The sequence below is a fragment of the Lissotriton vulgaris genome, chromosome 4_1 (assembly GCF_964263255.1).
Source record: "Lissotriton vulgaris chromosome 4_1, aLisVul1.2, whole genome shotgun sequence".
Lineage (NCBI taxonomy): Eukaryota > Metazoa > Chordata > Amphibia > Caudata > Salamandridae > Lissotriton > Lissotriton vulgaris.
Window position 1 is genome coordinate 2,085,819,960 of NC_141691.1, and position 25,362 is coordinate 2,085,845,321.

General features: G+C 45.9%; 1 pseudogene; it reads left to right on the forward strand.

The window, feature by feature from the left end:
- LOC147725087 (zinc finger BED domain-containing protein 5-like) overlaps positions 1–25,362 on the forward strand; it is a 99,949-nt pseudogene that overhangs the window by 63,527 nt on the left and 11,060 nt on the right.

Below are 25,362 nucleotides of genomic sequence, written 5' to 3' on the forward strand. Positions count from 1 at the left end.
GAGAGCGACCCACCAAATACTTAACTAAGGATCGTTCTACACCAGCGAAGGTCTGTCTATCGTCTCGCTTTACCAAATCTCATCAGAAGGGTGCAAGTCAGGGCGACAGTTAGGGCAGCAGTCATCAGCAGCCGTCGGAGAGTGTAGCCGCGCTGTCAAAGACCTTCGTTCCACTTCCGACATACAGGGGTTGATCGTGTGGTGCGCTTCCTCCGGAGTTTTCTTGCGGGTCTCCTCATGACCCTCGGGCTCAACCGCTACCGCTGAAGTCGCCCCACGTTGGGTGCCAGTTGGGTAACCGCAGCCTTAAGGCTCAGGGGCGCAGGGTACGCCTAAGATCGCAGGGATTCACCTGCCTTGTCAGAAACAGAGACACAGACTCTTCGTCTGGCATAGAAGATAGTATTTATTAGCTGCAACTAGTACAGTGGTCTTAGAAGTCATTGGTATAACAAGGTTCAAAAGAGACTGCCACTTAACTCCATGGCGCACAGGTTTATATATGGTACAATGCAATGCAAATGCAATCACACAAGAGCATGAGACATAGGCAAACGTTACAGACAATACTTTAAGTCTTAAAGCAACTCAAGTTCCCGGTTATGTTTGTCACTCGACCCCTTAAGTAAATTACAATTGAATCCACACAATCCAATTTACAAGCAGAGAAAACAGAGCTGTATGTGGTAGAAGGACAATTGTGAAACCGGAGAATGCACAAGACGTGTAGCGAGAGACATCAGATAAGATAACTTGGAGGAAAGAATGGTGTGAACCAACAGACAGTCTGGACGGGGATCAATCAGCTCAGACAGGAATTAGTGTACTCGGCCAGACCCTGACACTTGTTAGTAAACATAGGCAGAGAAGCCACCTGACACGTAAATGCAGAAATGACAGAAACATCGCGTTTGCCACGCTGCCTGAGTGAGGGCAACAAAAAATGGAGGCGATCACTAAATGGAGGCTGAGCACGAACGAATTAGTAATTTACAGAACCTCAGTAGATGATGACAGAGCACTGAAACTTTTCAGACACTTAACCCAGTCACAGATCTGGGTTTAATCCATCATCATTCTTTAGCTCACTTTGCAACCCCAGTACAAACCTAGTCAATGTTAATTTGTCTTGACCCTGTTACTGATGGGAACAGTCCTTCCTGAACTGTTAGGCCTGGTCCTCCCAGGTCCGGAAGCATGCATCCTGGGATTGGTTTCTGGGTATGGCTGGGTCTGAACTGGTGTGGCAAAGTGAGCTAATGTGCGATGTTGAGCTAAAGTGCAATGGTAGATTAAACCCAGATCTAATTCTAGCCTAATTATATTCCAGTGGCAAAGTGAGCAAGTGACCAACATCTGGGCATACCCTTCCAGCTTAGGACAAAAAAAAGAAAACAGAAGAAGATGAGGGACGAAGTGCTGAAAGGTTTTAGACACTCACCCCCAGTAATAGTTATAGGTTTAATCCATCATCATTCTTTAGTTCACTTTGCCTCTCCAGTTCAGACCCAGCCATATGCAAATCAGTCTTGACCCTGTTCATCCTGGGAACAGTCCAGCCCAAATTTTCAGGCCAGACCCTCCTCAACCGGAAACTAGCATCTAGCGACCAATTTCGGGGTAACACCACTCATGAGCCAAGCCAGCTTGAATCTAGTAGCAAAGTGAGCAAGGGTCCCACGTCTGGGCAACCCTGCCAACTTAGGGTGAACAAAGCAAACATAAGGAGATGATGGACGGAGAAACTTTTCAGACACTCATCCTCCGTCACAGATCTGGTTTATCCATCATCATTCATTAGCTCTCTTTGCCACCCCAGTTCAGGCATGGCCATTTCAAACTCAGTCTTGACCCTGTTACTCATGGGAACAGTCAGGTGCGAACTATCAGGCCATACCCTCCCTGGACCGGAATCAAGCATCCTGGGACCAGTTTTGGAGTAACACACCTCATCAGCCAGGCTAGCCTGAAACCAGTGGCAAAGTGAGCAAGGGACCCACATCTTGTATTCCCTGCCAACTTAGGGCTAACAAAGCAAATAAAATGAGATGATGGACGGGGTGCTGAAACTTTACAGACACTCTCCCCCAGTCACAAATATGGGTTTAATCCATCATCGGTTTTTAGCTCACTTCGCCACCCCAGTTCAGACCCAGGCATATGCAAATCAGACTTGACCCTTTTCCTCAGGGGAACAGTCCAGCCCGAACTGTCAGGCCAGGTTCTCCCTGGACCAGAAACAAGCATCCTGGGACCGGTTTAAGGGTAACAGCCCTCATCAGTCAGGCTAGCTTGAATCCAGTGGCAAACTGAGGAAGTCAGGGACATCAGGGTATACCCTGCCAAATTAAGGCAAACAAAGCAAACACAAGGAGATGACGGACAAAGTGCCAAAACATTGCAGACACTCACCACAAGTCACATATCTGGGTTTATTCCATCATTGCACATTAGCTCACTTTGCCACACCAGTTTAGACCCAGCCATATGCAAATCAGTCTTAAACCTGTTACTCATGGGAACAGTCCAGTCCAAACTGTCAGGCCAGGTCCTCACCGAACCAGAAACAAGCATCCTTTAAACAGTTTCAGGGTAACACCCAATCATCACCCAGACTAGAATGAATCCAGTGGCAAAGTGAATAAGTTGAATGGAGCACTGAAACTTTTCAGCCGCTCACCCCCAGTCACAGATCTGGAATTAATCCATCATCATTCTTTAGCTCACTTTGCAACCCCAGTTCAGACCCATCTATATGCAATTTAGTCTTGACCCTGTGGAAGAGTCCAGCCCAAACTGCCAAACCAGGTCTTCTCTGGGCCGGAAAAATGCATCTGGCCTGCCAGGAGGTGCCTGTTCCAGTTCTGAGCCTCTGGAGGTTGTACTTAATACTAGGGGCTAGAAGAAATTTGAAGAACAACGAAAATTGTTGCACCACTCTACTTGTGGTTATCCTGACACAGCACAGCTGTGTAAGAAGAATCTCCATATATCACTGCACCTCGCCAAAACCAGCGCAGCGCCTGTCGTGCTGCAAGTACCGATGCATCAAGGGATTGCGGCTTACGAAACCGATTTTGCGCCGCTGCCCGCCGCCCGCCCCTGCCAAATCAATCACCACTTTGTCCTGGATTTACATGCATGATATACTGGCATGCTACCTGCATCATACCTGTGTCAGGATTCACAAACGCTATCGCGCCTGCCTAGTGTTTAGAACTACATCTCCCAGAATTCCCTGTGCTTCAGTGTGGGATAAAAGAGGGGGCGTGGCATTGAGACATTGCACGTAATTTGTATTTGCTGGAGTTTTCCTGGATGAAGGTTGTGTCGCTGTATCCAGAGCGACTTCTGAGGACCTAGCAAAAAGAAGGGTAGAAGTTTCCTTCGGCTGTGGGAACGGAGTTCTGCCAGTAGCTGAAAGGTACCGTTGGGCGGACTGTGAATTGAACAGCCACGCTCTTTGCCAGCGTCTCGTTCTTCCAGAGCAGGAAGAAGGGAGGAACCTCTGTTGTGTGTTACAGCGGGCTCGCTGTGATTGTGCTCGATCTGTTCATCTCCGCACTGGTGACACGGTAAGCTACGCCAGTGTTCTTGTTTTCCGTGGACGAAGGGAGGAAGTAGCAACAAACACACCAGAGCGGAGGATAGTGGGGTAGCGCCCTACATTCTGCCGTGTTTGGTAAATTGGAACATTGTTCTTTGTACCTGGAGGTGTATTGGATATCTTATTTGACTGCATCGCGGATGATAGTAGTAGGAAGCTACATCATACCGTGTACAGAGTGTGGCAGCTCGTATTGATTTCTATTTGGGACAACAGTTCGTTTTCTTTGGAGCACGTTGTTGTGGGGGAACCACTTATCATTTCTAAGGAACTACTTCTTATAGAGTGGAATATATAATTTGGGAATACCTTCGATTTCACACATCAAACAAACCAGGAGGGTATGTATGGTTTTAGGTGTGGTCTTAGTTATACTTATTCCCGTGAATGTTTTCCGTAACAATAACATGTGTCTTTATTTCGTATAGGGGGCTGTTTATTCGTGATAGTACTTGGTGCTAATCAAAGAGTGGAGCAGAGATTTTCTATGATACAGGTGACTATAGGAAAAGGGGAGGGTAGGGAGAATGAAATGAGAGTAGGATTATTGCCTGTGTAGTAACCGTGTGTATTTTCTCATTTCAGCCATCCCTTCCCAGCTGTCCCCTTCCATCCCCTCCTGGTTATTGTTTTGTTATCTTATTATCCCTTGCTTGATCACTCGAACACCCTGTGCTCAAAAAGGGGTGTTGGTGCGGTCAGGAGGTGGACGCCAAATTGCTTCAATCGGATCCTGCGGAGTCCAGATCTGACAACCTGTGCAGCAAGTTTTTCCAAATGCATCACCCACGGAATCGACACATCACTTCCCATTACAGACCGGATTTGACACAATAATTCTACTTCAAGCTCTACTGTTGCCTCGCCTCCCCATGGTCTCAGGCACTGATACATATCTTTGTTTTTCAATGGTTTCCATTTCTGCGGCTGGTTGGCCTTGTGACTTTTGAAACATCTACAGTACTTTGTGAGTATTCACACATCAATGGTTTTCTATGGACCAAGTTGTTTGAAGCCTTTTTAAAGTCATATTCTTATTACATGTATGTTGTATTTTTGTTGTTTTGGTCTGTTGAGTTGAGATAAATACACTTTATATTTCCTAAACTGGTGTGGTACCCATTTTTGGTCTTATCACTGTATTCTTGATTGTTTTGAGTACAAAAACTTCACACATTGTCTTTGAGAGAAGTCTGTTTGCTCGAGCCAAGCTAACCAGGGGGTGAGCAGGCATTATCTAAAGTGTGTATACCCCTTACACAGATTAGAAGCAAGGGTCCCTATGTGGACAAAGGTACCTACCTCTGTCATCTAAAGATCCCCGTTTTTAACAGCACAAATATAAAACAACATTAGAGATGATGATTTAGATGCCCATTTGTCAGATTATATTGCATAATATGGTAATCTCAATGGATGGATACAAATTATTCAATTTTAAAATGTTTTAAATGTGATATCTCAGTGTCTATTCTTGGGATACTAGGTGCCAAATGAAGGCAAAAACTTAGCGCCACACCTCTCAGAAAAGTGTGCACAACCCCAATATAAATGTTCCATTCTCTTTTAGGTTTTCTAATTTTTGGTAGAACATACATACCAGATTATGCCCAACTGGTAAAACCATTTAAAGAACTGATTCATCCAGACTTCTCAATCACACATTGGACACCCAAACATACACAGATTGTTGCAAAAACATACACATAAGTATGAGCTCAAAAAACTTGCAGGATTCACAAGATACACATATGTCACATTCAATGAAGGTGACACAGTACCAATAGCATATAAATCTCATTTATATTCCAATGCAGAAATGCGTTTTGCACCTACAGAAAATATTCTGACAACAGTAAAGACTGCTGTATAGAAAGAGAGATCATTGGCTCAGGGGAAATGCCTGATTGTCAAATGTCATCACAGCCTTGAAGTCTGTCACAAAGGCCAATTTTTCTTATGCGAAAGCTTTAGATCCTAGATAGATACAGTGGGCCAGTTCACTCTCAGCAACAGAAGCAGATTACATATTTGACTCTACTCTGCAAACACAAGCTTTCCTACAATAGGAACAAAAATAACGTCTTCCCAGTGAAATATTGCCTATAGATCAGGATGACTTTATAATCTATATTGATTTTCTGCTCAGCCTGAGGTGAGAACAAAACACCAGTACTCTCCTGCTTGCTCATCGGTAAAAGGTAAAGAGGGATGGAGAATTCCAGCCTCTGAAAGCATTAACACAATCACTAGGTGATTGCCTTGCACAGGTGGCCAAAATGAAAGTTCTGATTCTGACACTAACAAATACAGATCGCAAATTCCCAAAACATATTGCATATGATTCTTATTACTGTGGTCAGTCTTTTAATGAGTCCTTACAGTATTGAAGTCAAAATGGATTCAGAATCTCAAAAGGTAACACTATCAAGCATATACTGTTTTGGTGAGAGATGGCAAACCTCAAAGTAAATTTGCCACAAGGTCATGATTTTAACACACTGAGCCACCACTGAGCCACACTGAGCCACCGTTGTGTTGTGTCTATCAGGTGTAAGCCAATTTTACCATGTTTTAGGGAGTGAGCACAAGCACTTTAGCACTGGTTAGCAGTAGTAAAGTGCAAAAAATCTTGAGGCAATAAAAGCAAATTCAGGAGTGGAGAAGGCATAAACGTTTTAGGGAAGATCACTCTAATACTGCCATGTCTAGGTCTAACAATTACTTTGTTTGATGATGTCACAGTCCAATGTACAGAAAAATTATCTTTTTAATTAGCCCTGCATAGCTAATAATCACCAAAGATAAATCTTCTGGAATGTTCAATTGTTTGATGCATGCTTCAGTAATGTGACAGCTTTTATTGCGAGGCCTTTAAAAACAATAATGCCTCTCTCAGATAGCAGAAGTACATGAACTAAAAGCATATAGAAATTGCAAATAAGGAACAGAACTTACGCCAAGAAAAATGTGATGCACTGAGTCGGATATATTCAAGGAGTCAAACATTAATGGAGAGTGTGGTAATGATGGCCAGCATAACCAAATAACACCCCCTTGCCTCCTCATACTTACACAAGATTTAGGAAGATTAAAAGTACTTTAGAGTACATTTAACCCCTTCCGTGCGGCCGCGATTTTTCCCGTGTGCGGCCGCCGGCCGAACACGGGCGGGCCATGACGAACCCCAGCCGTCATCAGCACACGAGCACCGTAGTGCATGACGGCTGGGGTTCGTCACCAGCATGGAAGGGGTTAAGCCAAAATATGGATAATTCCTTTTTGAAATATAAAACCAAAAGTCCAAATTGGTTTAGATAGAGATAGTCATTTAATTTAGAGTTCACCACTTTGTAGATCCATTGTAGATATTTTTCACGCTTTTCATGGTTCTTTATTAGAGCGTAATTTAGTTTTTTATGAAAAGAAGAAAACGGCCAACACATGTTTCGCCCTATGTGGCAAGTTTTGCAATCGCTTTTTCAAGGCTGTGAAAGTAAAAGTTTCAGTGAATAGCATTCCTTCTGCCTTTTAAATAATGAATAATAAATATATAATATTAAATCCTTTTCTTTACCATTTTTATCATCTTTCTCACTTGGGCACCAGCCGGTGTTTGGAGGTTCATCACCCTGTGATACTTAGTACTCACTGCAACTTTTTCTTTCACACCCTTGAGAAAGCCCTGGCAAAACCTGCCGCATAGGGCGAAACACGTGTCGGCTGTTTCTCTTCTTTTCACAAAAAACTAAATTACGCTCTAATAAAGAGTCATGAAAAGAGTGAAAACTATGTACAATGGATCTGCAAAGTGGTGAACTCTAAATAAAATGACTATCTCTATCTAAATCAATTTCGACTTTTGGTTTTATATTTCAAATATGAATTATCCATTTGATCTAAAAAGAGATTCCCTGCAATGGAGGAAGGCAATCTCCTATCCCTACTCTAACTAATACCCATTTGGAAATCCTGGGTGTGGTTTTCTCTATTTCCTTTTTAGATTATAAGGGCACCGAAGGTTTGTGATATTTTGTTAATTAAAGATGCAGTTCCCATAGATATAATTTAAAGTGCCTCACATCTGACAGGAGTCCAACATTCGAAACCCGCTCTACCTGAAGGTCCCAAGGTAGATACCAAATGGTAAAGATAAAGAAGAAGGAAAAAGGTGAGGCATTATATGGTACATTACATTATGATTATAACAAATGCCCAGGTAGAACCAGGGGACACGCCCACAGCAATGTGATGATTGCATACTTTAATTGATAGAAGCAGAAACAGATATCAACATTATTATAGAAGCACAAGTGATATCCCACAACAGATACATGCATTTTAAGAATAAACAGTCATTAGCATATCATAGTTGTCAATCATTACAGTCTTTTACAGTTAATATGTAGGCATTCATTCTAATTGATTCAATAAGTAGACTTTGACATAAAATGCTAGCTTGCTACACACTGGTGACCTGACTGTAGATCATTTGAATCCAATATTCAATATCCTTATACAGCTAATTCATCTCCCAATGCCTTCTCCTCTTGTCCAGTGAAACCAGTTAGTGTTCCGTCTCCTTAAAAAAGGTTTCTGTTCAAATCAGTGAGATGTATATCTAGTTAATCGCAGGGTGTTTTGCCCTGCCTCCCAGGAAAAACTCCTATCATGTAGGAAGGAATTACTGGCAACATATATTGTTTGCTTTGAAAACGCTTTTCAAAGTATATTCTAGTAAAAGCTACACCGTTAACACTCTCTCTGGAAACAGTTAAAGAGGGAATTCATCTTTGGGCAGAAAAAACTAGGGGGGCAGGGAGAGACTGCACAGGTAAGAAAGCAGCTGAGCCAAGATAGCTCTGAGGGAACAGGGAGGAAAAACACATTCATTGACATGGAAATTGGGCAGTAAGCAGGCTAGAAGAATACATTGGAGAAGATTTATGAGAGAAAATGTAGAGATACCTCTTAAGAGGGGGAGAAGTAAAGGAAAAGACAAAAAAAACAGATGAACATTTACAGAAGTGACTTGGAAGCTTGTGGGAAAGTAGGCAAATAGAAAATCATCGAATTACCATGGCAGGGAGTAGCTAAACCGTGTAGATAGATTGAGGGGCATGTAAAGAAGCAACTTGAAGGGATAGGGAGAGGAGAAAAATCATAAAATCAGAGGAGAGAAGCATTGCTAGTACATGTTATGTTATCTTATGTTATGCTATGTTCTATGTATTTGTGCCCTATCACCTGGGATGGTATCCTGGTGCTGAGAATGAGTGAGTCTGGCCTTTCTTTGTATCAGACAGCCGTTCCAGGCTTTAGGAGGGATATAGCAGAAGGTGCGACTGCCGGTTTCGGTACTGCATACGTGTGGATATGTGCAAGTTGAAGTCCTGCCATACAGAGATGTCTGGAAGATTTGTCAAAGGAGATACAGCTATTGATATAGGCTGAGCGGTATTGTGTAGTGCTTAGAAGGTGTGTGAAGAGTATAAGCTGTGTGCTTTTTTGTATACTGGGAGCCAGTGAAGCTCCCTAAGGTGCTGTTTGATGTATGTGCAGTGCGGAAGGTTCAGTGTGTTTCTGGCTGTCCAGTGCTGATTGGTTTATAGTTGTAGGGTGAATTTTTTGCTAATCATAGCATTGGGTGTTCTTGTAGTTTGATTTGCTTGCAGTGATCCAGTGGTGACAGTTTTGGGGGACCTGTTCTGAGGCCATTTGAAGATTTACCTCAGCATCATCAGTGCGAGAAAACAGTAGGTTGTGATGTTTTGAATTGGTAGGTTTGAGTTTGCTGTCTATTACGATCCCGAGGTTTTTATCGTGAGTACTGGGTGTCGGTGAAGGTCTGAATTCAGCCATACACCAGTTGTAGTCAATAGCGAGGAGTTCTTACTGAAAATCATGACTTATTTGGGTAATGTTTGAGACAGTTGTTCTCTAGTCTTTGAAGTCGGTCATGTGATATCAATGTCGTGGGTGCGGATGATACTAGCAATTGGGATCATGTAAGGATCGAAAAAAGTCAAGCTCTTGTGGCACTACACAGGTAGGGTTGCGGGCAACCAAAGATTGGGTGGCCAGGCTGACTGACTGTGTCCTTCTGGTCAGGAAGTAGCAAATTCAGTGGAGAGTGGTTCCTTGGATTCCTATCTTGCACATGCCTAAGGATAAGGATGGGGTGGGCTACCATGTTGAATGCTGCAGAGAGGTCCATCAGTATAAGGGCTGACATTTCTTCTCTTTCCAGGAGCTTACAGATGTTGTCTGTGACAGCGATGAGAGCTGTTTCTGTGCTATGGTTGGTGAGTTTCTCTAGTACTTAAGTCAGGTATGGTAAAAGGGAGCTGGGTCTGCATAAAATGGTCTGAAGATGGCTTTTTTAACCTGATTGAGAACTAGTTCATGATTCATATCTGGGCAGGTGGCCAAAGAAGCGGATGCGCACAACATGAGAGCTGTACTGACGGGTTAGGTCCACTATGAGATGCATGGTTGGGGCACCAGTCTGCTGAGCCTACGGAGTGGATGGATTGCATGGTTCGGAGGTTAGTCTGTGAAGAAGGTAGGCCATATAGTCAGAGACATGTGTGTGATGCACAGGTCCAGTTAAGGGCTGATGCTGGTTGAGGTGGCCTCCGGTGAGATTAATTCTTTCACAATGGTACAGATCTATTTGCAGCTGTTCAAGTAGGTGTCAATGTGGGCTATGAATGCAGAATGTTAGATGATCTGTAAGTGCTGTGCAGGTGATAGCATCCTAGGGTGGTTTGAAAGGTGTTCATGTCCGCATTGATTTAACTCATTTTAAATATGGACTGCAGTTGTGTGTAATGTTGCTTCGTTATCATGAGTTCCTGCGTGTACAAATTGGTAGCTTTGGTGGGCATGAGGTGTGGGAGAACATGTCTTTAGTGTTGTAGGGTGCCGCGAGAGGCGGGCAGGATAGAGAACATGGAGGGTCACAGCAGGGTAGCGGTTGGTGTGTGAAGGACTAGGGTTCCTGGAGCTGAATGCAGTTGGGAAATGGATGGATAAAGATGGGCTTTCCTGTGGCTTGCCTTCAATGCGGCCGCAGCATGCCAGGTGTGTACATTGGTTGCTGCTTCATTCTGCTGCTGCCAATAAGTATGTCCATCAAAGGGGGTGGAGAGCAGGAGGCAGTGGCAGGACTGCAAATAATAGGGGCGTTGGAAGAAAGATAAAACTGGAGGTGGAAAAAACAGCTAAGGATGGCATAGAGAGGAAGGGAGAGGAAAAGAGTGGGAGAAGGGGAGAAAGAACAAGAAATAGCAACAAAGTTAAAAAGAATAAAAGTGGCAAAAGAAAAACAAACATGAGTTAAAGTTTGTAAAGAGTGGAATAAAGTATAAATGGGTGTGAGGTGTTATAGAGAGAGAACTTGGTGAAATGAGAAGAGAAAATGTGAATCGTGAGCAGAGATGAGGGAGAAAGTGGCATAGAGAAAACCAAGCTGAGAATATCCAAATAGAAAGCTGTAACAATAAAGATCGAAAGAGAAGTGGATGTTGTGTTAATGAAGGGACCGGCATGCTTGGGCAGATGGTACAGGGCAATTAGAAAAGGAGAAGGAGGTGAATTGGAAATAAGCAGAAGGAAGCCTGGAAGAAGTAGCTGACTGGCAAAAAGGAGCAGGAAGCATTCAGAGAAGGATGTGGATGAGAGCAGAAGTGTCAAAAAGCACAGGGAGAAGGATCTTCCTTGGAAGAGAAGTGCAGTGAGATTATGAGAAGGCAAAAGGTGAAAAGCAAACAGGAGCTTCAAGGAGAGACCGTTTGTAGACGCAGAACAGGTGGTAAGCAGAAGAAGAAGCAGCTCTAAAGGCAGATAGAACGGGTGGAAATTAGCTGAAATAAGGGAGAGCTGCCTCTGAGGAGAGAGAGAGAAGCAGTGGGGATTACTGAAGAAGTAACCCAACTAAGAGTAGACGGACAGCATAATTGGGCACTGCTGAACAAGGGAGAAGTAATGGTGAGCAAGAAGTCATCCACTAAAGGAAAAGAAGCAGAAGGGTAGAGGAGCAGGCTGGCACAGCGGAACACAACAGCCAGGGAAGAGAGCAGCAGCAGCCGTCATGGGTAGAAGCATCAGTGGGCAGCAGACGTGTCTCATAAATAAGCAGCAAAATAAAGAACCATTAATGGAGTGCAAGGGGTGATGGCAAAAGGGAAAACAGCACAGTGTATAACTATGGTATAGGAAGTGAAGGGAAATTTAACAAAGGGCGGAGAATTAGTGGTGCAACAACCATAAAGAAAGCATAAGGACATGCAACAAAGGGTGGAGAATCAATAGAGCAACAACCATATAGAAAGCAAAAGGACATGCAACAAAGGGTGATAATCAATGGAGCAACAACCATATAGGAAACATAAGGAAATGCAACAAAGAGTAGAGACTTATAGGGGCTACATCTTTAGGAAGGTGGATATCTGACTATATGGTTGCCCCAACATTTTGCCTAGTGTTTTGCTGGTTATCAACTTAGTTGGCCTGGGATCCTGCTATTTAGGGCCCCAGGCTATCAGCTATCCGTATAAAATGGACTCCATGTACTTCAGGTACATACCATATTAGTTACTGGATCACCTTTGTTAGCCCCTGTATAGTGTACCATAGGTACCCAAAGCATATGTGCCTCCAAGCCCTACCAGGGGCTGCAGCAGGTATTATGCCACCCCTGCTGGCCCTACAAACTGACACCACAGGCTGATCACTCAGCTTGGGTAAGGTGGTGTAATCACCCCTTACTTATATATAGTATATCTATAATCTACCTTATATATAGACACATAGTTACCTATAAGTGACTCCTATTGTAGGCCTCGACAATCCTGGAGGCAGAGTGCTTGGTTTTATGTGAGAGGGTGCCCTAGCATGAGCTGAGCCTCTCTGCAGCTTTCGGAACTTATAGCTGTTCTATGATATAGTCATACCACATACTCTTAAGTGCATTATAATCCTCGCAGTTAATGCTAACTTTGGTTTGGCTTTATCGAAACATGTCCTGTAAGGTATCAAAGACTTTAGAATACTACCCTCCACCAGTTCTGGTGGCGGGGGTAGCATTCCACACTTCTAGAGGGAGAAGACATGTAGTTACTGCTAACTTCGGTTAAAGTAAAACAGAGCCTCAGCATCACAAAATGGATGCTGCTGCAACAGACACGAGTCTGACCTCCTGTTGCTAGGGGAAACTCCAGCAAGAGCAGCCTGGACAATAGGTTTCCTGTCCAGGAAGGTGCCAGCACCTCCCCAGAAGGGTTTTGTGTATTGGGCCGGGGGAGGCTGCATCAGCAGATGCTTTTGGAGACACTGCCTGGGACACACAATGTGCTCCATGCGTAGCCCAGTTCAAACCAGTTAGGGGGTACTCCAGCCCTGCTCTGGCACGAAAATGGACAAAGTCCACCCATAGGAGGGACCTAGCAGGTAATCCAGCCCCTAAAATCAGTATAGGTATAGGAGGTGTGTCCCCAGCACTTTGGATTATCATGGAACGAAACTTTGAAACAGAACTCTTGGACCTTCGACATTCTATTCTGACTAGAAGATGGAAGGCATCTTCCTTGTGGTCAAGGAGTGACCACCCTGTGCAAACAGGCACAACCAGTAACTTGCCGGTCTGCTTTGTCGACGCTCCCGCCAAAACCCAAAGACTCAGCGACATAAGAACTGGACTTCCAGACTTCTTTTACTCCGACCCACATCCACAGCAAAGTTGAGACCCGTGACAGACACGAGAGTTTTGGGACCGGACACCCTGGACATCCTGCATTTTGCTAACTGAATCGACTCTTGAGGTAACTCAAAGTTGTACATTGGAGTTCAAGAAGCCCCAGACACGAGTACCATTTGCACCAAAGCTCAGCCCTCCACACTCCACAGGTGCCGCGTGGGGCCCGCTCTTGCATTTCAACTCGACGTGACTTCCCAGTTGCTAGCCCATTGGCTAGTAAGCCTCTTGAAGACATTCTTTTGAAACCAAACTGCTTTCCTGGTTGCTCCAGGCTTGCTCCAGATTCCTAGCAAAGACCTTGCTGGTCTGCACCAAAGCCAATCTTCACTTTCTGCGTGGGATGCATTTGCCAATGCTTGTTGGGTCCAATCCAGATACCGACACAGCAGTCAACTAGATCCTTTGTGGGATAGCTCGATTACAGCTCCTGGTTGTCGTTGACACCTCCTGGTCCTCGTGGCTACAGAGACAAGCTTCACCTCTTCACCTCTTCACCTGAGACCATCGCAACATCACCTGGTTCCTTCCTGGTACCTTCCTGGTCACTGGCTAGTGACCCAGACTCTGTCCACTCTGCTTTCAGGTTCTTCACATCTTTGATCGACCCTTGGATCCACCCGGACACTTTTCCTCTGGTCGTCTGCAGCATTTCTTTGCAGATCTCCATAGAAAACATCGACAAAACCCGACACCAAAAGGCACCTATGCTCCCGGCTTCCCTGGGTGAGGTAACACAAGTACTCCGGTGCTCCCGTGGGTATTGACTCTCCAAGTGTCCTACTCTAAAGGGGTTTTGTTGTAGTCCATCTGGAAGTGCCCTTAATCAGTAACTTTGTAACTTTTACGTTTCCCATTATAAGTCAGTGGTAACTCGCAACTATGTTTAGACAGTGCACGCGACTCCCATGGGCCTCCTACTTCCTAACCTTTGTTTTTTTAGTGTAGCCGCAGCGATTCTATAGGCCCTAGGCCTACTCACTATTTCTGTTGTGGTTCTTATACCACTATTTTAGTATATGGTTCGTGAGGTCTCTAGGGCAATACCGTTTTTTGTGCAACTTATCGTATGCTAATTGAGTAACTTGTGATGTACTTTTACCTCCGACCTCATAACGAGTACAGAGGGGTTGTGTTAAGAATAAATACATATATGTTTGATATATACCTTGTGTGGTGTCCTTTCATTTGGTATTCAAGGGAATATAATTGGTAAAACAGCTTGCTTTACATGCTCTCTGCAGTCTTAGCCTATGACTGCTGGTCCACACTACCACTAGGATAGTTTGTCTATAAGGTTGACTTTACAACTACCATCAATAAGGTTTGATTAGACTGGTGCAAGGTGCCCACTAGAATTAGTGGACATCATATGCCAGGTTAACTTCTCACAACATCCATATAGGAACCATAAGGACATGAACAAAGGGCGGAGCATCAATCCGGCAGCAAACATATAGTAAGCACAAGGACATGCAGCAAAGGGTGGAGAATCAATATGGGAACAACCAGATAGGAAGCACAAGGACATGAACAAGGGGTGGCTAGGGAGATGCAGCACAGGGAAGAACAGTAATTTGGGAAGGATGAGGGAAGTAGCAGTGGGTGGGGAGATATGCGGACACAGAAAACATTGCAGCAAATGATGGGGAATCATTGGGGCAACATTTGCAGCAACGAAAAAGGTTGCAGCGAATGATGAATAAAAACTGGTGTGAATCGTCTTCGAGAGGAGTAGCAAACTAAGCTAAAACAGTGGGTTATATGGGACGTGGAAATGGGGAGTAAGTGTACAAGCATGTACAGAAGCAATCATGAGTGGAACATCAGTAGGAAGCTGGATAGGTTGGGGAATCAGTAGACAGGGGAAGCTGCAGTGGATTGAGAAACAATGAGGCAACATCGGGAGTAAGAGTTGGAAGAAGAATCAATGAGGGAGAATATAGAGGACAAAAGAGGATATGCTGATGAACTACCAGTGCTACCATCAGGAACATACAGACCACTCCACAGCCCAGGGATCTGTCCAAAATCAGTGTTAGAAGCCATGCTGAGTGTAAAGTGAAGGAACATTATTGAGAAAGGACAAGGATCAAATATGAAAGCTACAGAAAGAGGGCTGGTAATGCGAAGGAAGGATCAAGGCACAGAGAGATGGAAGAAATGTAGGAACAAGCATTGTTGGAGTTAGAAAAGGGGAAAAAAGGCATGCCTGGGGCAGTGGAAGGGAGCTGTGCCATGCACACGAGAGAGGCAAGGATGTAGGAATGAGAAACAAGACAATCAAATGGATATATGTCAGTGATTGGGAGGGAAGGCAAGTCTAAAGCAGCATGAGACATAAACAAGGCCAAAGGAGAGAGATGCCTGCTTTTACTCTGTCTGTCAAACAATAACTCAGGACCTACACATGTTCACAATTCTAAATCTTATGGAAAGGAATTATTAGAATGCAGATTCCCATAAACATCATCCCAGGCAGAAGACACACAATGGAATCAGTTTGTAAAATGATAATTGTGGGTGTCAGTAGCAGGTCCATATCTGGCTTTGGGTGTGGTCAGTCCTCCTCACAGCAACCTGAGACTCAGCAGTGCCAGCAAGGAGCTCCCTACCACGGCCAATATGGAGACATCTGGAAGCAAAAAGGAAAATGCTCATGTGATGTCTTGGTACACAAGACAATACAAGTGTCTTAGAACACACCAGCTTCATCTCCTCAGCCTTCCCTTTGATGTCTGCAGCCCCAACCCTTTGCCTATCCCACCTCAGTAGGGTTTGTCCTTTAGGTTTTACAGTCCCAGCTTCCCTTGTAGGAGAGGCTTGAGAGTAACAACTATCCTTAGCCCAGCTACCTCCAAGGCATGCATTATAGTGGAGATGTCCTCTTTGATGAGGAGAGAGCTTAGTCGCTGACAAACAGATCTGTGATCCAAACCTGGCAATGCCCTCCTGTCTATATCAGGACTGTGTCCAACCAGGCGAACTCGCTTGTGCCCAAGTTTGAGATGGTGATAAACAGTTCAGGGCCTTGGCAAAAAGAAATCCTTCCTTCAAAGACGAAAACCCCACACCGTAAAATATGATTTCTATAGTAAAGCACATTCATCAGAAACAGGTGAAAGACACAACCATCTTCTGACTTTCAGAGATCAGGGATTAGATGGATAAACTTTAACCCCAGGAGTAAGAACGGGAACAAACTACAATGTGTTGTTTACCTGTGTGCGATCCAGAGTTTACATCCACGGATGCTGAAAATAAACAAAAAGTAGCAGGAGGTTAATATTTCCTTTCTTCACTTCTGGTCAAAATGTCAATTTGAACTGCACTTTAACTTGCTGTAGTCATAGGGATCTAAAAATATTATAGCCAGACTGTTGACACAGGGCTAACTTCATCCTGCGCGACTAGCTCTTTGGAGAGACTGTGCCTGTTATTCTACACTGACCATCCTACAGCTGTGCTAAAATTACACTCTAGTAACAATGCACTACTGATGCCGCACCCACAGTGCTGTCATGTTTCCGGTCCGGTAGTGCTATAGAGAGACTCACCGGAAGTGCAGCAATGCACTACTGATTGCGCACCCAGAGTCCTGGTTCCCAAAGTGTGCGCCTAGGCACCCCGGTGCGCCGCTTTGAGGTGCCAGGGGCGCCGCTCTCACAATGTGGGAAAGTGCACTTTTTGTCAGCTGTAGTGCAATTTAGGTGCCCCCTGCAACCCCTGCTTAACCTCGGAACATGGTTTGGCCGAGAGTACTGACGCGATACATGCGTACGCATGCGCGCCGGACGTACGTGCTTCCACGGGCATTGTCTCGCCTCCATTATATACGCAGCTCTGATCGTTTCAGGTGCGTTGTTGCTGTCCGCCGTGCCTCGTGAGAGCCTCTCCTTCACACCATAAGGTTAGTTACAGTTAGTTGTGCTCCGTTTTGTTTTTGACTGTGACTTTGACTCGCTCCATGGAGCCCGCCTTTTTACAGTAACATTATTAATCAAGTACCATGCTGATCTTCGGCCCAACCTCCGTTTTACACTCGTATCACAGGCATTTTTTTTACTGTAAAATTTACAGTAAAAATAATGCTGGTGGTACGGGTGTAAAATGGAGGTTGGGCCGAAGATCAGCATGGTACTTGATTAATAATGTTACTGTAAAACGGCGGGCTCCACAGAGCTTGTTTCATCGTTGGACTGCATTTTATAAATGTTGGCTACAGCATGCCATACATAGTATTTTAATGTTTCAGCTTTTTTTGTTCCAAACAACCCTCATTTCTGTGGGGAAACTGGTGCACACGTTAGGGGGGACAGTCAAAGCAAGAGGAACGTAGAAGTGAAGCAGGATGTTATATTTGTTTTAAATAGACGGGCCATTTTAAAGTGCATGGTCAAGATTTTCTGAAGTGACTGAAGTTCCTTTGGACATTTTATTGATTTCTGTCAGCAAACGGTACTGTGAATTGTATAATTTTGCCACGATGGTTTGTGTTTGTGGCAAGAGTGAATTCTCAACATTAAATCAAATTGATCAATCGATATTTCATGTGCCTTTCTTCAGAGTCAATGACTTTGTTGTCAATTAATAATGTGAAGATTGTACTGTGAGGTGCACACATTTTTTTTTCAAGTTTTCTCCCCCCTCTTAATTGCCCACAATAAGTAGGATTCTCCTGCCTGATACAAATCACGACGGCCAGTTATTTATTTCACACTGCTTTCAAAGATTACACAAGTCTATATCCCAAAGCTTATCTCAGAGCCCTGGAAGCATAAGAACAAGAAAAGTGTGTGTAAAGGGCTGTGGTGGGCCCTAGGCCCTCATGCTGGCAGGCACTCATGCACTGACGCAGGACACACTGGAGGTATGGTGCAACTGGCCCAGAGCACGTGGGCTCGGCCTCTTTTATTACTGCTGTGTCACCTGACCAGTGACATCAGTGGTGGGTGGGTGTTCAGTGTGAATACAGGCTTCAGCACTAGACTGCTGACTTGTGCTGGGCATTACATCCCTTCCCAAATTGGTAAAAAAATAAACCAAACAGAAAAAGTCCAAGAACCTGTGTGGGACAGAAAACACAGAAAATAACATTGGACTTGCACTTTCAAAATGAGTCTCTTTGGCTGCTTGCAAGCAGCAGACAGTATAGATCTTGTATTCTGGACTAACAGTTCTCGGAGGCATTGTTCGCAGTTGTTCGGCGGGTTCTTTCTTTGTCTGTGCTGCCTGTCTGCTGTTCTCAGCCCTGCTTTTGCTTCGTTCCGTTGGTGATGAGAGATACATGGATGACACACGTGTCAACAGTCTTCTGGGCTTGTTCTCTCTTCTGGCTTTGTGATGTTTCCGGGTAGGCTTTAATGTTGACTCTTGGCAGATGAATAGAGTAGGCGTACACATCCCTCTCACTAGGATACCCCTCTCGCCGGTATTCTTCTCTCACCAGATGTCTGGGAGGACCTCTTTGCCAGGCGTCCACTGGACTGGTGTTCTCGGTCGTGGTGCTCCACCATACACTTCGGGCCGTGAGCAGGGCGCTCCACGAGCCTCACCGTAGTGTCCTAGTTCCACCTGAAGGTTTGGTTGTAGACTCCTCTCATTGCTCGCGAGGCTTTCATCCCCTTGGGTCCTGCAGACGCGCTTCTGTAGACCTGTCTCCCGTGCGGGACTTGCTGCCACCAGAGTCCCGTGTGGCCTCTGATTCTGGTTTGCCACGGGCTGGTGCGAGGTAGGTCAGGTCCTCAACTTTCGGAGGCCTGAGTAGTCTCGCCATCCAATTTTCTGCTCAAACCCCAGAAGTAGATGTCGCCAACAGTCTAGCTTGCTCTATTCTGCGGTCGCCATGTGGATGGATGGCTCGTAGGTGGTAGTCCTTGTTCTGCGCTGCCGGTGCTCTTGCCATGCTTGTCTTCCATTGCACTCTGGTGTTCCAGTGCCTGTCACCTTGCTTATTTCCGCAGGGGCGGCTTCTTCTTGCAGTGGCAGCGAGCCATTCTGATTTCTCCTTTCTTCCTTTTCCTGGGTGGCGGTGTGCCACTCCGATCTTTCTTCTTCTCTTCTTCTCACGACGTACCCTGGTCCCCTTTTCTTCATCTTCTCTGGCCAGGCTTCCCCATGCAGTGCGCGCACTCTGCACATCCTGGTCTTGTCCTAGTCCTAGGACACTGTCTTCTGGTCACTCACTTCCCAGGGTTAGCGTAGCGCCCTTCACTTCCTCTCTGTTGCTTTCAATAATTACGGGGTTGAATTTCGTGGGTCCATGTCCTTTACTTTATGGCGTCCCGCCCTTCTTCTCCCTGTTCCTTCTTGCAACGTGATCCGGTCACTGTACTGCCTTGGTCTTTCCAGTCAGTCTTCTCCAGGTAGTGTGCACTCCACCTGTTTCTCTCTGGTCTGGGCATGGCTCTCAGACACTGGTCTTCTCTTCTAGTGACTGAACCGGTTGTCGCCATCTTCTCAGTTGCTTCTTTTCTTTCCTTGGCGACCAGACTGGGTGGTCGGCTTTCACCTTCGGCATGAGTCGTCATGCTGTGCTATCTTTTTCCTGGTCGCTATTCACCGTCACGGTGTTTTGGCGTTGGCGCGTCGCCGTGTGGCGTCACTCTGGCGCTCCGATTCCTGACTCTCCTGGCACGTTCCGGCGCAGTGCTGCGCGGTCCTGTAGTGCGGGTGTGGAGTTCTTGCACTCCTGTCGAGTTCCTGCGCTGTCTCCTAGCGTCTTCCTTGCGCTTTCTGGAGAGTTCCTGCGCTTCTGGCGTCGCAGTGCTGACCTTCGTTCCTCGCTCTCTTCTTTGAGCACTTAGGGTACTCCTGGTGCTTTCCTGCGTTTGACTACTGCCGTCTTTTCCTTTGCGCAGCTCCTGGGGTGTTCTTTGCACTTCTGTTTCTTCGGATGCTTGCTGCATACCTTTCCCCAGTGTCTTCCTCCGTTCCATGCGCTGACATGTATTTTCCGCGTCTGGCGCACTCTTGCGCCGTCTCTTTTGACTTGCGTGCCTGCCGTCGCTTCGGGATCACAGACGTGTTCTTTGTGAGCTTCTGGCGTGTCAGTTCTCTTGTGCACAGTTATTCTTTACTTGGCAGTATTCACTGTGTCTTAGTATTTCCCTTCTAAGATAGCCTGGGTCTCCTTTACCATTGTCTCACAGACAGAACTGTTGCTTTTCCTAGGTTGGACATCATCTCTGTGCTCTCAGCATTCTTGGCTATGTTCCCAGTTCTGCTGTACTGTGTTTTGCATCGCGGGTGCAGTACTGGTAACTTCCACGAGGTGGCAGTGTTGCTTTATTCCCGTCAGCTTCAGAGCTTTTCCACCTGTTTCTCTCTTCATGCACTTTTACCTTCGGGCAGCCAGTGCAGACCGGGCTAGTTGGGGTCAAGGAAGATGGAGGACAATTTGTAGCGGGTGCTGTCCCACTTACAAAGTAATGTCCTCACCTTCCTGCTGGGACAATCTGATAACCTCCAATCTGCTCTTTGTCGACCCGCACCTCGTCAGGATCCCTCGCTTCTCTGGACGCCACACCTCCCCAAGCTCACACGGTAAGTAGGATCTTTATTTATTTTGTCCTGAGGGGGGAGGGTTGACTGCGTGGTGGCACCGGTCTTCCTCTACTCGGGGCAATTTACATTTGGCTCCTCGGCCTCGCTGCCACATTCCTGCCACACAGTATGCTTTGGGCAGTTCCCTCGTTCTCTTTTCACTTTGCGGCCGCTGCTCCAGTCAGCCGCAGGTTTCACTCACTCCAATACCTGCCGCGCGGTGGGGGAGGGGTGCCGGCGCTGGAGTCCGGGCCGCTCCTTTGCCGACTCTTCACCCCGCCGCAGCTCCACAGCACACACGCTGTGCGGCGGGGCATCAACGCAGGGCCCAGACCGGGTGCAGCGAGGTGGGCTCTCGCTGGCTTTGGCTTCCTTTGGGGGCACTTGCCGACGGCCGCTGCGCCCTCAGTTCATTATTTTCAGCGGGTGGGCTCCGCTTGCAGTTGGTTCTTTTCTCCGGGTACCCGGCAGCTCCCCTCACGCTGCGGGTGCTTTCATTTACATTCTTCGCCCCCACCGCCGCATTTTCCACTCGCTGCGCGGCGGGGAGGATGCTAGGCACTGCTCCGGGGGCGAGGTTGGCGATCCCAGCGGGTAGGCTCCGCTTAATTACTTACACTTTCCCTGCTCCTTGCGATCGCGGGTGGGCCCTGCTTGAATTACTTTCACTCCCCCCCCCCCAGGCAGCTTCACTCCTCACACGCTGCGCTGGGCGGGGGACAGGGGACACCTCAGGCAGGCTGCGGGTGGGCTCCGCTGGCGCTGCTTCACTTAAATGTCATTCACCCTTGCCGCAGCTGCCTCTCGTCACACGCAGCGCGGCGGGGACAGCAGACGCTGCAGGCAGGCCGCGGGTGGGCTCCGCGAGCCTTGCTTTATCACTAGCTATAGCTGGTGCCGCTCACACTGGGGCACAGTTAATGCTTATTGTCCATAGCGGGTGGGCTCCACTTACGATCACCGTCCCAAGGGGGGGGTCGCATCAAGCTTCAGCGGCCCCTCAGGCAGTCCACATCGCCCGGGCTCACCTCCGGCCTACGGGCCTTCCTGTCTCGCGGGTGGGCTCCGCGTTGGTCTCTTTTCACTCCAGGCAATGGGGCACACACGCTGGGCACGGGATGTGCTGGGTGAGCTCCCGATCACCTATTCCTATTCCTCTAGCCCGAGGCTCTTCACATGCCTCGTGGGCCTCGCGGCGGCCGGTTTCCTTCTCAGGGGGTGTTCCTTTGCAGCAGGCAGCTCTCTCTTCCCCTTTTCCTCGACGTTTTCTTTTAGCTGGCACGCATGAGCACAGCTCCGCTCTCGTCGCCAATGTAAGAGGCTGTGGTGGGCCCTAGGCCCTCATGCTGGCAGGCACTCATGCACTGACGCAGGACACACTGGAGGTATGGTGCAACTGGCCCAGATCACGTGGGCTCGGCCTCTTTTATTACTGCTGTGTCACCTGACCAGTGACATCAGTGGTGGGTGGGTGTTCAGTGTGAATACAGGCTTCAGCACTAGACTGCTGACTTGTGCTGGGCATTACAGTGCGGTCTTGTAATGCTTGTGCTTTTCATGTGAGTGCATTTGTGCTGCCCAGTAGCATTATTTCCATGCACACATTGACTCGAAACTTGCATTCTCCCGTTTCTTCCCATGACATGACAGATCAGCCTGAAAAGGAGGGTTTTTGAGTTTACAGTGCCATCTTGCGGCCACTCTTCACTTTGAAATAAGCACTGCGACACGTGGATTGAAGTCAACATTATTAGATTGCCTTGGATTCAATGTGGGAATCAGTGTCTGGGCCGGTGTAGGCTAGCAGAAAAGCTGAAATTCTGCTACTTCTCATGTATTAATAATTTTTGGGAAGGAAGGCTTACACTGATGCTGACCTGCTGTATCTGTTTTGTAGAAGCAGGTTGGAGCAGACCTAAAGATAAGAAATAATTGTGCTTAAGTAAGACCAGGCAAGTGGGAGGTCACCCGCAGAACCTGGAAATTGATATCACAAATGATAATGGTAGTTTTTGCCCATAAATAAACTTTAGTGTAGCCTTGTAATACATTATACACAGGACAGCATATTATTTACAGCAAAAAGAAATAGTAAAAATGTGAAACTAAGCATTGACAACATTCAAAGCAAGAGATGAACCACCTTAAAATCTGCAATTTTGCACAATTTAGGGCAGGCCATGTCTTCAATTATTTATTTTTTACAATTTCTGGTGCGTTATTTCATTTTCATGTTGCACCACGTTCTCCAGGTCCCACCTCCGGTAATATCTTAAAAACCAAAGTGGGTTAGTAGTTGTTAGTGATTGCCAGTGGATGAGATTCATGAATTAAGCATTCCAACCATCACGTTGTTCTTTGTACTACTCTTTAGGAACGGATAATAATTAATGAGGCTCTCAATAAATGTCAAAGTAATTTTTTGTTACATTTGCCATTTGAAGCATGTACAGATCATTATTTATTTAGATGGCATGCTGCATTAACACAATTGATTGCTTTGGTCGGTGAAAGAAAACTAGAGTATAGTTCTCATTGTCTCATTGCTTTTAAATCCTGGTTGTAGGGAAGAAGCAGGTTGCGGAGGAAAAGCCGAACTCACCAGTTGAACCCACTGAAACAGTTCTTCCAGGCAGAACAGACATTGTTGACGTGCGAGCAGGTACGTGAAGTGATTTCTACCCAGCTTATATGAACTAAATCAGAGTTACTCATATGTTCTATTGTTGGTTGCAACCACTGCACTCAATTGCAGCAAACTTTCCATTTGCCATTTTATTGTTCTGTATGTATTTCTATTCTTACTCCTGTGGGCCTGGGACTTGTAAAACTGCCATGATTTTTATGAAAAACCATATGTCTGTGCTGTAGCTTACTCTGTACTACTGTGATATGTCCTTGGATGGACCCAGGAATTGTTGAAGTGTGATATTTGCTGTTACTAATCACAGTCTGTTGTACACATAGCTGCAATTTGGCTTTCTTCATTGTTTGCAAAAATGTGCAACCTTAGATTTAATTAAAAAACAGAATGTTCTTTCTGTCTGTGCGGGGTACCAATAAGAATAATAAGTCCAGATGGTCCCTATCATCATGTGCTACTATTGGGAAATAACAGAAATAACAGATCCATCATTAGAAAGAGAATAACTTTGGTTCTTCTTATACGTGTCTTACCTGGATGTTTTGTACTTCAGGCTTAATATTCCGTGGAGACTGTGGATGAGGCTCGGAAGAAACCTGGACATACTTGAGTAAAGGAAAAGTAAAGAAGACCAGGACCTTTACAGATAGAAATACCTTTCTTAGATATTTCTGTTATTTCTTCTTTTATCCATCTGATTAATTCAGACAAGTGGAACTTTTGTAATTGAGAATGAAGAGATTTCTAATGCCAAGTTCGTCTGAGCAAAGTGAAGTTGCGGGTCCTTCTGAGAAAAAAGATGACGGGAAACGAGAAGCCAAGTACAGAAAGTACGATGACAAGTATCTGGATTATGGTTTCACTTGTGTTCTGGTTAATCATGAGGAGAGTCCTCAATCTGCAATCTGTTTAAAAGTCTTGGCTGTGGAATTCATGCTTCCAAGTAAACTTAAGCGGCATCTTTAAAGTCTTCACCCAAATGTAGTCGGAAAGCCAGGGGAATTTTTTGTAAGAAAAGTTGCAGAAGCCGAGCTACAAAAGTCCACTTTCTCAAAACAAACCAAAATTAAAAGCAACGCCCTCCTGTCTTCATATAAAGTGGCCTATCTAGTTGCACAGAGAAGAAAAAAAACACACAATTGCAGAAGAGCTGATTTTGCCTGCTGCTGTTGAAATGATAACAATCATGCTTGGCGAAGATGCGGCCAAACAGCTACTGAACGTGCCTCTTTCTAATACCACTATAACCCTGAGGATAAATGACATGGCTGAAGATATTAATGATCAACTCATCTGCAATCTAAGAGGCAAAGACTTTGCAATCCAGTTGGATGAGGCAACACACAACCACAAAGACATCTATCTTATTTGCTATGTCAGGTTTCTATGCAAAAAACTGATTGATGAGGATTTGTTGTTCTGTAAAGAAATCAAAGGTGGAACTACAGGTCAAGACTTGTATGCAGTTGTGAATGATTTTATGCAACAGAATCAATTTGCTGCTCCCGCTAATCGCGTTCTGCCGTCCGGACCACCAGGCAGTCCGTGCTCCTGCTCCTGACCCCTCCCGCCTACTCCGGGACCAAGGGACTATATTACCCGGTTGATCTTGGAGCCAGGACGCCGCCTACGTTGTCCCGGGGCCCTGTGGCGCTCAAGTACACCTGGGAGCCCCGGCGAAGCGCAGAAATTGCAAGAGTCATTGGGGGCACTAACCTGCGGGACGCTGCTTCCACTAACCGCGTTCTGCAGTCCGGACCACCAGGCAGTCCGTGCTCCTTCTCCTGACCCCTCCCGCCTAATCCGGGA